The following is a 15,000-nucleotide window of genomic DNA, read 5'->3' as shown; positions in this document are numbered from 1 at the left end:
AATGACTACAGTACTATGATGTGATGTTATTTTGCTGTAAATGGGTGTGGTATATGCAGATTTAAACGTTGTATATGATGTTGCAGAACGTATCAGAGACTGAGATGATGTAAAGGGGTGTGGTATATGCAGATTTAAATGTTGTATATGATGTTGCAGAACGTATCAGAGACTGAGATGATGTAAAGGGGTGTGGTATATGCAGATTTAAACGTTGTATATGATGTTGCAGAACGTATCAGAGACTGAGATGATGTAAAGGGGTGTGGTATATGCAGATTTAAACGTTGTATATGATGTTGCAGAACGTATCAGAGACTGAGATGATGTAAAGGGGTGTGGTATATGCAGATTTAAACGTTGTATATGATGTTGCAGAACGTATCAGAGACTGAGATGTGGTGTCGTATTCCATCATGACTTACCCAGTCAGTCAGCCAGTCAGTCAGTCAGTCAGTCAGTCAGTCAGTCAGTCAGTCAGCCAGCCACACGTATCAGAGACTGAGATGCGGTGTCGTATTCCATCATGACTTGCATTTCTGTAATTAACTTTTTATAATCACCTTTCTATCTATGAATAACTTGGCTAATTAAATTGTTCTCTCTCTGAGCCAGAAGTGTATTCAAGGGCAGTACTGGGAGTCAGGGAGCCCAGAAACAATCAGTTGGTCGGTCTATCTGCCAGGAGTCAGGGAGCCCAGAAACAATCAGTTGGCCGGTCTATCTGCCAGGAGTCAGGGAGCCCAGAAACAATCAGTTGGTCGGTCTATCTGCCAGGAGTCAGGGAGCCCAGAAACAATCAGTTGGCCGGTCTAACTGCCAGGAGTCAGGGAGCCCAGAAACAATCAGTTGGTCGGTCTATCTGCCAGGAGTCAGGGAGCCCAGAAACAATCAGTTGGTCGGTCTATCTGCCAGGAGTCAGGGAGCCCAGAAACAATCAGTTGGTCGGTCTATCTGCCAGGAGTCAGAGAGCCCAGAAACAATCAGTTGGCAGTCTAACTGCCAGGAGTCAGGGAGCCCAGAAACAATCAGTTGGTCGGTCTATCTGCCAGGAGTCAGGGAGCCCAGAAACAATCAGTTGGTCGGTCTATCTGCCAGGAGTCAGGGAGCCCAGAAACAATCAGTTGGTCGGTCTATCTGCCAGGAGTCAGGGAGCCCAGAAACAATCAGTTGGTCGGTCTATCTGCCAGGAGTCAGGGAGCCCAGAAACAATCAGTTGGTCGGTCTATCTGCCAGGAGTCAGGGAGCCCAGAAACAATCAGTTGGTCGGTCTATCTGCCAGGAGTCAGGGAGCCCAGAAACAATCAGTTGGCCGGTCTAACTGCCAGGAGTCAGGAGCCCAGAAACAATCAGTTGGTCGGTCTATCTGCCAGGAGTCAGGGAGCCCAGAAACAATCAGTTGGTCGGTCTATCTGCCAGGAGTCAGGGAGCCCAGAAACAATCAGTCGGTGGGTCGGTCGGTCAGTCAGTCAGCCAGTCAGTCAGTCAGCCAGTTAGTCAGTCAGTCAGTCAGTCAGTTAGTCAGTTACCCAGTCAGCCAGTCAGTCAGTCAGTCAGTCAGCCAGCCAGTCAGCCAGCCAGTCAGTTAGTCAGCCAGCCAGTCAGTTACCCAGTCAGCCAGTCAGCCAGCCAGTCAGCCAGTCTGTCAGTCAGTCAGTTAGTCAGTCAGTCAGCCAGTCAGTCAGTCAGTCAGTCAGTCAGTTAGTCAGTCAGTCAGTCAGTCAGTTAGTCAGTTACCCAGTCAGCCAGTCAGCCAGTCAGTCAGCCAGTCAGTCAGTCATTCAATCATTCAGTCAGTCAGTCAGTCAGTCAGTCAGTCAGTCAGTCAGTCAGTCAGTCAGTCAGTCAGTTAGTCAGCCAGCCAGTCAGTTAGTCAGTTACCCAGTCAGCCAGCCAGTCAGTCAGTCAGTCAGTCAGTTAGTCAGTCACCCAGTCAGTCAGTCAGTCACCCAGTCAGTCACCCAGCCAGTCAGTCAGTCACCCAGTCAGTCAGTCAGTCAGTCAGTTAGTCAGTTACCCAGTCAGTCAGTCAGTTAGTCAGTCAGTCAGTTATCAGTCACCCAGTCAGTCACCCAGCCAGTCAGTCAGTCAGTTAGTCACCCAATCAGTCAGTCAGTTACCCAGTCAGTCAGCCAGCCATTCAGTCAGCCAGCCAGTCAGCCAGCCAGCCAGTCAGTCAGTCACCCAGTCAATCAGCCAGCCAGCCAGCCAGTCAATCAGTCACCCAGTCAGTCAGTCAGCCAGCCAGCCAGTCAAACAGTTAGCCAGTCCATCAGTCAGTAAACGAGCCAGAGAGATACAGGGAGTCAGGCTGAAGGAGAGATGGGGGGGGTAGAGATACAGAGAGGCAGGTAGAAGGAGAGGTGGGGGGGGGGTAGAGATACTGAGAGGCAGGTAGAAGGAGAGGTGGGGGGGGTAGATATACAGAGAGGTAGGTAGAAGGAGAGGTGGGGGTAGAGATACAGAGAGGCAGGTAGAAGGAGAGGTGGGGGGTAGAGATACAGAGAGATACAGAGAGGCAGGTAGAAGGAGAGGTGGGGGGTAGAGATACAGAGAGATACAGAGAGGCAGGTAGAAGGAGAGGTGGGGGTAGAGATACAGAGAGATACAGAGAGGCAGGTAGAAGGAGAGGTGGGGGGTAGAGATACAGAGAGGCAGGTAGAGGGAGAGGTGGGGGTAGAGATACAGAGAGGCAGGTAGAAGGAGAGGTGGGGGTAGAGATGCAGAGAGTCAGGTAGAAGGAGAGGTGGGGGGGTAGAGATACAGAGAGATACAGAGAGGCAGGTAGAAGGAGAGGTGGGGGGTAGAGATACAGAGAGGCAGGTAGAGGGAGAGGATGTGACTGTGTGTAGACGGAAAGTGCGTAAAGATAAAAGACCAAGAGAGATTGGAAGAGAAGCAGCAAGTGTGAGAGCTCAACATTTAATTAGTAAACCGTGCACAGCACTCCCAGCATGCTGAAGAGTGAGCAGGGAAAGGAGAAGAGAACATGTAACTGAATAGCTTCAGTAGTTACAGTCTAACAGAATTACAGCTATGATGGAGGGACCAGGTTAGTACTGACTGATGGAGGAACCAGGTTAGTAATGACTGATGGAGGAACCAGGTTAGTACTGACTGATGGAGGGACCAGGTTAGTAATGACTGATGGAGGGACCAGGTTAGTAATGACTGATGGAGGGACCAGGTTAGTACTGACTGATGGAGGGACCAGGTTAGTACTGACTGATGGAGGGACCAGGTTAGTACTGACTGATGGAGGGACCAGGTTAGTAATGACTGATGGAGGGACCAGGTTAGTACTGACTGATGGAGAGACCAGGTTAGTACTGACTGATGGAGGGACCAGGTTAGTAATGACTGATGGAGAGACCAGGTTAATAATGACTGATGGAGAGACCAGGTTAGTAATGACTGATGGAGAGACCAGGTTAGTAATGACTGATGGAGAGACCAGGTTAATAATGACTGATGGAGGGGCCAGGTTAGTAATGACTGATGGAGGGACCAGGTTAATAATGACTGATGGAGAGACCAGGTTAGTAATGACTGATGGAGGGACCAGGTTAGTAATGACTGATGGAGGGACCAGGTTAGTACTGACTGATGGAGGGACCAGGTTAGTAATGACTGATGGAGGAACCAGGTTAGTAATGACTGATGGAGAGACCAGGTTAATAATGACTGATGGAGGAACCAGGTTAGTAATGACTGATGGAGAGACCAGGTTAATAATGACTGATGGAGGGACCAGGTTAGTAATGACTGATGGAGGAACCAGGTTAGTACTGACTGATGGAGGGACCAGGTTAGTAATGACTGATGGAGGGACCAGGTTAGTAATGACTGATGGAGAGACCAGGTTAATAATGACTGATGGAGGAACCAGGTTAGTAATGACTGATGGAGGGACCAGGTTAGTAATGACTGATGGAGGGACTAGGTTAGTAATGACTGATGGAGGGACCAGGTTAGTAATGACTGATGGAGAGACCAGGTTAATAATGACTGATGGAGGAACCAGGTTAGTAATGACTGATGGAGGGACCAGGTTAGTAATGACTGATGGAGGGACCAGGTTAGTAATGACTGATGGAGAGACCAGGTTAGTAATGACTGATGGAGAGACCAGGTTAATAATGACTGATGGAGGGGCCAGGTTAGTAATGACTGATGGAGGGACCAGGTTAATAATGACTGATGGAGGAACCAGGTTAGTAATGACTGATGGAGGGACCAGGTTAGTAATGACTGATGGAGGGACCAGGTTAGTAATGACTGATGGAGAGACCAGGTTAGTAATGACTGATGGAGGGGCCAGGTTAGTAAAGACTGATGGAGGGACCAGGTTAATAATGACTGATGGAGGAACCAGGTTAGTAATGACTGATGGAGGGACCAGGTTAGTAATGACTGATGGAGAGACCAGGTTAATAATGACTGATGGAGGGACCAGGTTAGTAATGACTGATGGAGGAACCAGGTTAGTAATGACTGATGGAGGGACCAGGTTAGTAATGACTGATGGAGGGACCAGGTTAGTAATGACTGATGGAGAGACCAGGTTAATAATGACTGATGGAGGAACCAGGTTAGTAATGACTGATGGAGGGACCAGGTTAGTAATGACTGATGGAGGGACTAGGTTAGTAATGACTGATGGAGGGACCAGGTTAGTAATGACTGATGGAGAGACCAGGTTAATAATGACTGATGGAGGAACCAGGTTAGTAATGACTGATGGAGGGACCAGGTTAGTAATGACTGATGGAGAGACCAGGTTAATAATGACTGATGGAGGGGCCAGGTTAGTAATGACTGATGGAGGGACCAGGTTAATAATGACTGATGGAGAGACCAGGTTAGTAATGACTGATGGAGGGACCAGGTTAGTAATGATTGATGGAGGGACCAGGTTAGTACTGACTGATGGAGGGACCAGGTTAGTAATGACTGATGGAGGAACCAGGTTAGTAATGACTGATGGAGAGACCAGGTTAATAATGACTGATGGAGGAACCAGGTTAGTAATGACTGATGGAGAGACCAGGTTAATAATGACTGATGGAGGGACCAGGTTAGTAATGACTGATGGAGGAACCAGGTTAGTACTGACTGATGGAGGGACCAGGTTAGTAATGACTGATGGAGGGACCAGGTTAGTAATGACTGATGGAGAGACCAGGTTAATAATGACTGATGGAGGAACCAGGTTAGTAATGACTGATGGAGGGACCAGGTTAGTAATGACTGATGGAGGGACCAGGTTAGTAATGACTGATGGAGGGACCAGGTTAGTAATGACTGATGGAGAGACCAGGTTAATAATGACTGATGGAGGAACCAGGTTAGTAATGACTGATGGAGGGACCAGGTTAGTAATGACTGATGGAGGGACCAGGTTAGTAATGACTGATGGAGAGACCAGGTTAGTAATGACTGATGGAGAGACCAGGTTAATAATGACTGATGGAGGGGCCAGGTTAGTAATGACTGATGGAGGGACCAGGTTAATAATGACTGATGGAGGAACCAGGTTAGTAATGACTGATGGAGGGACCAGGTTAGTAATGACTGATGGAGGGACCAGGTTAGTAATGACTGATGGAGAGACCAGGTTAGTAATGACTGATGGAGGGGCCAGGTTAGTAAAGACTGATGGAGGGACCAGGTTAATAATGACTGATGGAGGAACCAGGTTAGTAATGACTGATGGAGGACCAGGTTAGTAATGACTGATGGAGAGACCAGGTTAATAATGACTGATGGAGGGACCAGGTTAGTAATGACTGATGGAGGAACCAGGTTAGTAATGACTGATGGAGGGACCAGGTTAGTAATGACTGATGGAGGGACCAGGTTAGTAATGACTGATGGAGAGACCAGGTTAATAATGACTGATGGAGGAACCAGGTTAGTAATGACTGATGGAGGGACCAGGTTAGTAATGACTGATGGAGGGACTAGGTTAGTAATGACTGATGGAGGGACCAGGTTAGTAATGACTGATGGAGAGACCAGGTTAATAATGACTGATGGAGGAACCAGGTTAGTAATGACTGATGGAGAGACCAGGTTAGTAATGACTGATGGAGGGACCAGGTTAGTAATGACTGATGGAGAGACCAGGTTAGTAATGACTGATGGAGAGACCAGGTTAATAATGACTGATGGAGGGGCCAGGTTAGTAATGACTGATGGAGGGACCAGGTTAATAATGACTGATGGAGGAACCAGGTTAGTAATGACTGATGGAGGGACCAGGTTAGTAATGACTGATGGAGAGACCAGGTTAGTAATGACTGATGGAGAGACCAGGTTAGTAATGACTGATGGAGGGACCAGGTTAGTAATGACTGATGGAGAGACCAGGTTAGTAATGACTGATGGAGGAACCAGGTTAGTAATGACTGATGGAGGGGCCAGGTTAGTAATGACTGATGGAGAGACCAGGTTAGTAATGACTGATGGAGGAAGTAGGTTAGTAATGACTGATGGAGAGACCGGGTTAGTAATGACTGATGGAGGGACCAGGTTAGTAATGACTGATGGAGGGACCAGGTTAGTACTGACTGATGGAGGGACCAGGTTACCTCTCCTCATCTCCTCTCCACCTCTCCTCAGCCCCTCTATAATTCTCATCAGCCCCTCTCCACATCTCCTCAGCCCCTCCCTTCCTCTCCTCAGCCCTTCTCTATCTCTCCTCAGTCCCTCTCAGCCTCTCCTCCTCCTCAGCCCCTCTCAGCCCCTCTCCTCTCCTCAGCCCCTCTCTACCTCTCCTCAGCCCCTCTCAGCCTCTCCTCAGCCTCTCCTCAGCCCCTCTCAGTCTCTCCTCAGCCCCTCTCCACCTCTCCTCAGCCCCTCTCTACCTCCTCAGCCCTTCTCCACCTCTCCTCAGCCCCTTTCCACCTCTCCTCATTCCCTCTCCACCTCTCCTCAGCCCCTCTCTACCTCTCCTCAGCTCCTCCCTATCTCTCCTCAGTCCCTCTCAGCCTCTCCTCAGCCCCTCTCTATCTCTCCTCAGCCCCTCTCCACCTCTCCACCTCTCCTCAGCCCCTCTCTATCTCTCCTCAGCCCCTCTCTACCTCTCCTCAGCTCCTCCCTATCTCTCCTCAGCCCCTCTCTATCTCTCCTCAGCCCCTCTCCACCTCTCCACCTCTCCTCAGCCCCTCTCCACCTCTCCTCAGCCCCTCTCTCTCTCTCCTCAGCCCCTCTCCACCTCTCCTCAGCCCCTCTCTATCTCTCCTCAGCCCCTCTCTACCTCTCCTCAGCCCCTCTCTACCTCTCCTCAGCTCCTCCCTATCTCTCCTCAGTCCCTCTCAGCCTCTCCTCAGCCCCTCTCTATCTCTCCTCAGCCCCTCTCCACCTCTCCACCTCTCCTCAGCCCCTCTCTATCTCTCCTCAGCCCCTCTCTATCTCTCCTCAGCCCCTCTCCACCTCTCCACCTCTCCTCAGCCCCTCTCTATCTCTCCTCAGCCCCTCTCTATCTCTCCTCAGCCCCTCTCCACCTCTCCACCTCTCCTCAGCCCCTCTCTCTCTCTCAGCTCCTCTCTCTCCTCAGCCCCTCTCTATCTCTCCTCAGCCCCTCTCCACCTCTCCACCTCTCCTCAGCTCCTCTCTATCTCTCCTCAGCCCCTCTCTATCTCTCCTCAGCCCCTCTCTATCTCTCCTCAGCCCCTCTCCACCTCAGCCCCACCTCTCCTCAGCCCCTCTCTATCTCTCCTCAGCCCCTCTCCACCTCTCCACCTCTCCACCTCAGCCCCTCTCTATCTCTCCTCAGCCCCTCTCCACCTCTCCTCAGCCCCTCTCCACCTCTCCTCAGCCCCTCTCTACCTCTCCTCAGCCCCTCCTCTCCTCAGCCCCTCTCTACCTCTCCTCAGCCCTCTCCTATCTCTCCTCAGCCCCTCTCTAGCCTCTCCTCAGCCCCTCTCTACCTCTCCTCAGCCCCTCTCTCTCTCAGCCCCTCTCTATCTCTCCTCAGCCCCTCTCCACCTCTCCTCAGCCCCTCTCTATCTCTCCTCAGCCCCTCTCTACCTCTCCTCAGCCCCTCTCTACCTCTCCTCAGCCCCTCTACCTCTCCTCAGCCCCTCTCTACCTCTCCTCAGCCCCTCTCTACCTCTCCTCAGCCCCTCTCTATCTCTCCTCAGCCCCTCTCTACCTCTCCTCAGCCCCTCTCTACCTCTCCTCAGCTCCTCCCTATCTCTCCTCAGCCCCTCTCCACCTCTCCTCAGCCCCTCTCTACCTCTCCTCAGCCCCTCTCTACCTCTCCTCAGCTCCTCCCCCTATCTCTCCTCAGCCCCTCCCTCTCAGCCCCTCTCTATCTCTCCTCAGCCCCTCTCTATCTCTCCTCAGCCCCTCTCCACCTCTCCTCAGCCCCTCTCTACCTCTCCTCAGCCCCTCTCCACCTCTCCTCAGCCCCTCTCCACCTCTCCTCAGCCCCTCTCTACCCCTCTCCTCAGCCCCTCTCTACCTCTCCTCAGCCCCTCTCTACCTCTCCTCAGCCCCTCTCTACCTCTCCTCAGCCCCTCTCTATCTCTCCTCAGCCCCTCTCCACCTCTCCTCAGCCCTCTCTATCTCTCTCAGCCCCTCTCTACCTCTCCTCAGCCCCTCTCTACCTCTCCTCAGCCCCTCTCTACCTCTCCTCAGCCCCTCTCTACCTCTCCTCAGCCCCTCTCTACCTCTCCTCAGCCCCTCTACCTCTCCTCAGCCCCTCTCTACCTCTCCTCAGCCCCTCTCTACCTCTCCTCAGCCCCTCTCTACCTCTCCTCAGCCCCTCTCTATCTCTCCTCAGCCCCTCTCCACCTCTCCACCTCTCCTCAGCCCCTCTCTACCTCTCCTCAGCCCCTCTCTACCTCTCCTCAGCCCCTCTCTACCTCTCCTCAGCCCCTCTCTATCTCTCCTCAGCCCCTCTCTATCTCTCCTCAGCCCCTCTCTACCTCTCCTCAGCCCCTCTCTACCTCTCCTCAGCCCCTCTCTACCTCTCCTCAGCCCCTCTCTACCTCTCCTCAGCCCCTCTCTACCTCTCCTCAGCCCCTCTCTATCTCTCCTCAGCCCCTCTCTACCTCTCCTCAGCCCCTCTCTACCTCTCCTCAGCTCCTCCCTATCTCTCCTCAGCCCCTCTCCACCTCTCCTCAGCCCCTCTCTACCTCTCCTCAGCCCCTCTCTACCTCTCCTCAGCTCCTCCCTATCTCTCCTCGCTCCCTCTCAGCCCCTCTCTATCTCTCCTCAGCCCCTCTCTATCTCTCCTCAGCCCCTCTCCACCTCTCCCCTCAGCCCCTCTCTACCTCTCCTCAGCCCCTCTCCACCTCTCCTCAGCCCCTCTCCACCTCTCCTCAGCCCCTCTCTCAGCCCCTCTCCTCAGCCCCTCTCTACCTCTCCTCAGCCCCTCTCTACCTCTCCTCAGCCCCTCTCTCTATCTCTCCTCAGCCCCTCTCCACCTCTCCTCAGCCCCTCTCTATCTCTCCTCAGCCCCTCTCTACCTCTCCTCAGCCCCTCTCTACCTCTCCTCAGCCCCTCTCTACCTCTCCTCAGCCCCTCTCTACCTCTCCTCAGCCCCTCTCTATCTCTCCTCAGCCCCTCTCTACCTCTCCTCAGCCCCTCTCTACCTCTCCTCAGCTCCTCCCTATCTCTCCTCAGCCCCTCTCCACCTCTCCTCAGCCCCTCTCTACCTCTCCTCAGCCCCTCTCTACCTCTCCTCAGCTCCTCCCTATCTCTCCTCAGCTCCCTCTCAGCCCCTCTCTATCTCTCCTCAGCCCCTCTCTATCTCTCCTCAGCCCTCTCTACCTCTCCTCAGCCCCTCTCTACCTCTCCTCAGCCCCTCTCCCTCTCCTCACCTCTCCTCAGCCCCTCTCCACCTCTCCTCAGCCCCTCTCTACCTCTCCTCAGCCCCTCTCTACCTCTCCTCAGCCCTCCCTATCTCTCCCTCAGCTCCTCTCATCCTCTCTTAACCACTAGGCTACCTTACCTCATGTCTCTCATGCCTCTAGTTACCCAAGGAGATAATCACCCTGCACATATTTAGTCATTTGCTGGAGTGTCAGGAAGATGTTGCTGCAGCACAGCTGATCCGCTGGGGGATCAAGTCCGAGCTGGGGGACGCTGTGCAGTGAGATCGGGTTGACGAGCAGTGATTGGAATGACGTTGGATGATGCTGCTATGACTGTTTCTCCCAATTAAATTACTAACAGATGTTTTTTTTTTTTTTAGATGTCATTTAAGAATCAATTTGATAATTGATGTATTGGAGGTTTTGATGGGATTCTATTGATGATCCTATAGGTTATGTGATTGAAGTCATATTTAATACACTTGGGGCCTTGCAGATCAATTCCTTTTGAAATGTGGATCAATAATCCATTCAGCGTGATGCAGAGCATTACACTGGCTTGAGACATTTATAGAAACGTGTCACGTCATTTTATCTTCCATTTGACGCCACTTAATGTCCACAAGGCATTGTTAAATGGCACCCTATTCCCTACGTAGTGCACTACTTTTGACCAGGGCCCTATGGCACCCTATTCCCTAAGTAGTGCACTACTTTTGACCAGGGCCCATAGGGCTCTATAGGGAATAAGGGTGCCAGCTGAGACACAACCAATAAGTCCTGTTGGCCACAAGGGCATGTGACAGGGACACGGCTGTTTTAAAAGACGGATAGTGTTGTTTATGAAACGCTAAGAGATTCATTAAAGTCTTTATACTGGCTGGTCTGGAATCAGCTACCACTTCATACTGCTGGTCACACTGAGCAATTACTACAGGTCTGGAATCAGCTAACACTTCATACTGCTGGTCACACTGAGCAATTACTACAGGTCTGGAATCAGCTAACACTTCATACTGCTGGTCACACTGAGCAATTACTACAGGTCTGGGATCAGCTAGCACTGTATACTGGCTGGTCACACTGAGCAATTACTACAGGTCTGGAATCAGCTTATTCATTAGGAATGACTGCTGGAAACACACACACATGGATGACTGTGCTATGGAACGGTGATGAAGGAGTTTATGTCCTAGTGCCTTTTAGAGTAGAGCAGAGCAGAGCAGGCCACAGTCAGAAACAGTAGGCTCCTTTTAGAGCAGAGCAGAGCAGGCCACAGTCAGAAACAGTAGGCTCCTTTTAGAGCAGAGCAGAGCAGGCCACAGTCAGAAACAGTAGGCTCCTTTTAGAGCAGAGCAGAGCAGGCCACAGTCAGAAACAGTAGGCTCCTTTTAGAGTAGAGCAGAGCAGGCCACAGTCAGAAACAGTAGGCTCCTTTTAGAGCAGAGCAGAGCAGGCCACAGTCAGAAACAGTAGGCTCCTTTTAGAGTAGAGCAGAGCAGAGCAGGCCACAGTCAGAAACAGTAGGCTCCTTTTAGAGTAGAGCAGAGCAGGCCACAGTCAGAAACAGTAGGCTCCTTTTAGAGCAGAGCAGAGCAGGCCACAGTCAGAAACAGTAGGCTCCTTTTAGAGCAGAGCAGAGCAGGCCACAGTCAGAAACAGTAGGCTCCATTCTAAGTCATGGCTTCTGTCCTGTGTAGGCATTGTCCAGGATTGCAGTGCTGTGGACGATTCTGTAGTAGTGAATGTTGGAAGAGTAATGACTGATGTTAATTCATCACTAATGTGCTATTTGTGTTGAATTAACTCTCCTTTCCATTTATTTCATGCCAATACAGAAATTCATGATGAAGGTAAGTTCATTACCGTCTGCTGCTCCCCCTTCTGTCACTGTGTCTGATCTCCTAGCCCCTTCTGTCACTGTGTGTCTGATCTCCTAGCTCCTTCTGTCACTGTGTCTGATCTCCTAGCCCCTTCTGTCACTGTGTGTCTGATCTCCTAGCCCCTTCTGTCACTGTGTGTCTGATCTCCTAGCCCCTTCTGTCACTGTGTCTGATCTCCTAGCTCCTTCTGTCACTGTGTCTGATCTCCTTCTGTCACTGTGTCTGATCTCCTAGCTCCTTCTGCCACTGTGTGTCTGATCTCCTTCTGTCACTGTGTCTGATCTCCTAGCTCCTTCTGCCACTGTGTGTCTGATCTCCTTCTGTCACTGTGTCTGATCTCCTAGCTCCTTCTGCCACTGTGTGTCTGATCTCCTTCTGTCACTGTGTCTGATCTCCTAGCTCCTTCTGCCACTGTGTGTCTGATCTCCTTCTGTCACTGTGTCTGATCTCCTAGCTCCTTCTGCCACTGTGTGTCTGATCTCCTTCTGTCACTGTGTCTGATCTCCTAGCTCCTTCTGCCACTGTGTGTCTGATCTCCTTCTGTCACTGTGTCTGATCTCCTAGATCCTTCTGCCACTGTGTGTCTGATCTCCTAGCTCCTTCTGCCACTGTGTGTCTGATCTCCTTCTGTCACTGTGTGTCTGATCTCCTTCTGCCACTGTGTGTCTGATCTCCTTCTGCCACTGTGTGTCTGATCTCCTTCTGTCACTGTGTCTGATCTCCTAGCTCCTTCTGCCACTGTGTGTCTGATCTCCTTCTGTCACTGTCTCTGATCTCCTAGCCCCTTCTGTCACTGTGTCTGATCTCCTAGCTCCTTCTGCCACTGTGTGTCTGATCTCCTTCTGTCACTGTGTCTGATCTCCTAGCTCCTTCTGCCACTGTGTGTCTGATCTCCTTCTGTCACTGTCTCTGATCTCCTAGCTCCTTCTGCCACTGTGTGTCTGATCTCCTTCTGTCACTGTCTCTGATCTCCTAGCCCCTTCTGTCACTGTGTCTGATCTCCTAGCTCCCTCTGTCACTGTGTGTCTGATCTCCTAGCCCCTTCTGTCACTGTGTCTGATCTCCTAGCTCCCTCTGTCACTGTGTCTGATCTCCTAGCTCCTTCTGCCACTGTGTGTCTGATCTCCTTCTGTCACTGTGTGTCTGATCTCCTTCTGTCACTGTGTCTGATCTCCTTCTGTCACTGTGTGTCTGATCTCCTTCTGTCACTGTGTCTGATCTCCTTCTGTCACTGTGTGTCTGATCTCCTTCTGTCACTGTGTGTCTGATCTCCTTCTGTCACTGTGTCTGATCTCCTTCTGTCACTGTGTCTGATCTCCTAGCTCCTTCTGCCACTGTGTGTCTGATCTCCTTCTGCCACTGTGTGTCTGATCTCCCTTCTGTCACTGTGTCTGATCTCCTAGCTCCTTCTGCCACTGTGTGTCTGATCTCCTTCTGTCACTGTGTCTGATCTCCTAGCTCCTTCTGCCACTGTGTGTCTGATCTCCTTCTGTCACTGTGTCTGATCTCCTAGCTCCTTCTGCCACTGTGTGTCTGATCTCCTTCTGTCACTGTGTCTGATCTCCTAGCCCCTTCTGTCACTGTGTCTGATCTCCTAGCTCCCTCTGTCACTGTGTGTCTGATCTCCTAGCCCCTTCTGTCACTGTGTCTGATCTCCTAGCTCCCTCTGTCACTGTGTCTGATCTCCTAGCTCCTTCTGCCACTGTGTGTCTGATCTCCTAGCTTCTCATCTCTACAAAAACCCTATTATCCCAACTCCTAGCTTCTCATCTCTACAAAAACCCTATTATCCCAACAGTATCTTCCTAATCACACACAGCTGTACCTGACACCACACACACACTTTCCCACCCTCCCCAGTCTCATGGACAGTCAGCTGTGTGGTAGGATGGATAGAGTTTGACATGTGGAATGGATGGAAACAGACAAGCAGCCTGTCTTTGTCAGACTAACCAGGCTAGGGAAACACCTGTGTGTGTGTGTGTGTGTGTGTGTGTGTGTGCGTGACGTGCGTGCGTGCGTGCGTGCGTGGTGCGTGCGTGCGTGGTGCTGTGCGTGCGTAGGATGCGTGCGTGACGTGCGTGATGCGCCTGCAGACAAGCAGCCTGCTTGCGTAGCCTAGCGTGCAGTTTGTGTGAATGTGGCTGTGTCTGACTGACTAGGCTAGGAGGGAGGGGCTGTTGTTAGATGAAGACATGCTAGCCTAGCCAGGGTACTGTAGGAGGGAGGGGCTGTTAGATGAAGACATGCTAGCCTAGCCAGGGTACTCTAGGAGGGAGGGGCTGTTAGATGAAGACATGCTAGCCTAGCCAGGGTACTGTAGGAGGGAGGGGCTGTTAGATGAAGACATGCTAGCCTAGCCAGGGTACTGTAGGAGGGAGGGGCTGTTAGATGAAGACATGCTAGCCAGGGGTACTGTAGGAGGGAGGGGCTGTTAGATGAAGACATGCTAGCCTAGCCAGGGTACTGTAGGAGGGAGGGGCTGTTAGATGAAGACATGCTAGCCAGGGTACTGTAGGAGGGAGGGGCTGTTAGATGAAGACATGCTAGCCTAGCCAGGGTACTGTAGGAGGGAGGGGCTGTTAGATGAAGACATGCTAGCCAGGGTACTGTAGGAGGGAGGGGCTGTTAGATGAAGACATGCTAGCCAGGGTACTGTAGGAGGGAGGGGCTGTTAGATGAAGACATGCTAGCCTAGCCAGGGTACTGTAGGAGGGAGGGGCTGTTAGATGAAGACATGCTAGCCAGGGTACTGTAGGAGGGAGGGGCTGTTAGATGAAGACATGCTAGCCTAGCCAGGGTACTGTAGGAGGGAGGGGCTGTTAGATGAAGACATGCTAGCCAGGGTACTGTAGGAGGGAGGGGCTGTTGTTAGATGAAGACATGCCAGCCTAGCCAGGGTACTGTAGGAGGGAGGAGCTGTTAGATGAAGACATGCTAGCCTAGCCAGGGTACTGTAGGAGGGAGGGGCTGTTAGATGAAGAGATGCTAGCCTAGCCAGGGTACTGTAGGAGGGAGGGGCTGTTACATGAAGACATGCTAGCCAGGGTACTGTAGGAGGGAGGGGCTGTTAGATGAAGACATGCTAGCCTAGCCAGGGTACTGTAGGAGGGAGTGGCTGTTAGATGAAGACATGCTAGCCTAGCCAGGGTACTGTAGGAGGGAGGGGCTGTTAGATGAAGACATGCTAGCCAGGGTACTGTAGGAGGGAGGGGCTGTTAGATGAAGACATGCTAGCCTAGCCAGGGTACTGTAGGAGGGAGGGGCTGTTAGATGAAGACATGCTAGCC

Source organism: Oncorhynchus tshawytscha, unplaced genomic scaffold (genome assembly GCF_018296145.1).
Source record: "Oncorhynchus tshawytscha isolate Ot180627B unplaced genomic scaffold, Otsh_v2.0 Un_scaffold_16528_pilon_pilon, whole genome shotgun sequence".
Classification (NCBI taxonomy): domain Eukaryota; kingdom Metazoa; phylum Chordata; class Actinopteri; order Salmoniformes; family Salmonidae; genus Oncorhynchus; species Oncorhynchus tshawytscha.
This window is presented reverse-complemented; position numbering follows the sequence as displayed.